Below are 1563 nucleotides of genomic sequence, written 5' to 3'. Positions count from 1 at the left end.
CCAGGTGACTCCTCCAGAGCAGGGGTGCCCCTCCTCCGGCCTGCTCTACGTGTGCAGCCCTTGCTGTTCCTGTCCCCCCTCCCCCCAGTTTCTTCCTGGAGCCGCCCCTGGTGACTCCTGACTTGGAGCATCCTCCTGTCTGCTGTGGGGGTGTATCGGTGGGGGGGGGGGTTGATGTCAGGGTGCCCCCCCCCATGTACCCGGTTTCCATTTAGCTGGCAGCTGCTTGTGTCTGAACAGGCCTTCAGGCTCCTGACCCTGAGTGCTTTCTTAATGAGACAGCGTACTCACACACTCCCCTCAACACAACACACAGTCACATATGGGCTGTGCTGGGAGGCATCAGGAGCTGCTGCTCTCCTGCCCTCTCCTTATGCAGCCCACGTGGGGAAAGTGACCTGCACCCAGGGAGCCCCGACCTCGCTCCCCCGCCTCACAGCCCCCTAGGGGTGCACGGGGCAGAGGAGCACCAGTCCAGTGGGGGAGCGAGCAGCAATGCCAGCTGCTCCATCACTGCATCCAGGTCAGTTTCTCCATGTGGGTGCAGGAGGGGGATGCAGGGGTTAGGGGTGCAGGGGTTGGGGTGCAGCAGGGGCAGGGGTTAGGGTGAAGGGGACACAGTGCAGGGGTTAGGGTGAAGAGGGCAGAGTACAGGGATTAGGGGTGCAGGAGGGAGGTACAGGACTAGGAGGGAAGGGGTTGTAGGGATTAGGGGCACAGGAGGGGAATGCAGGGATTTGGGACAAAGGGGGCACAGTGTAAGGGTTAGGGGTGAAGGGAGGATGGGGAGCCCACAGGGGCCAGGGGCACCAAAATGCAAATTTGCCCAGGGTGCCATTTTCCCTAGGCCAGCCCTGGTCGCCCATTCCCAGCTTCTGGCAAACAGAGGCTAGGGACACCATCCCTGTCCATCCTGACTAATAGCCATTGATGGACCTGTCCTCCATGAACTTATCTAGGTTTTTTTTTTTTGGAACCCTGTTATAGTCTTGGCCCGCACAACATCCTCTGGCAAGGAGTTCCACAGGCTGACTGTGCCTTGTGTGAAAAAAATCCTTCCTTTTGTTTGTTTTAAACCTGCTGCCTGTTAATTTCATTTGGTGACCCCTAGTTCTTGTGTTATGAGGAGTAACTAACACTTCCCTATTCAGGTTTCAGAGTAACAGCCGTGTTAGTCTGTATTCGCAAAAAGAAAAGGAGTACTTGTGGCACCTTAGAGACTAACCAATTTATTAGAGCATAAGCTTTCGTGAGCTACAGCTCACTTACCAATTTATTAGAGCATAAGCTTTCGTGAGCTACAGCTCACTATTCACTGTCTCCACACCCCTCATGACTTTATCGATCTCTATCATCTCCCTTTTCCAAGCGGAAAAGTCCCGGTGTTATTCATCTCTCCTCACAGGGATGCTGTGCAGGGAGCTGGCTGGGATGCAAGTGGAGGCGGTGGTTTCAGTGGAGGTTACCCGGCGTGTCCGGGTCCCTGCAGCCTGCCCAGGAAACAGCAAAGTTGTAAATACTGATGGGGGGGGAGGAAATTCCCTGAAACCACGTGAGGGCAGC

This window comes from Lepidochelys kempii, chromosome 14 (assembly GCF_965140265.1).
Source record: "Lepidochelys kempii isolate rLepKem1 chromosome 14, rLepKem1.hap2, whole genome shotgun sequence".
In the NCBI taxonomy this organism is placed as follows: Eukaryota; Metazoa; Chordata; order Testudines; family Cheloniidae; genus Lepidochelys; species Lepidochelys kempii.
The sequence above is the reverse complement of the archived record's forward strand: the minus strand, read 5'-3'. Positions refer to the sequence as shown.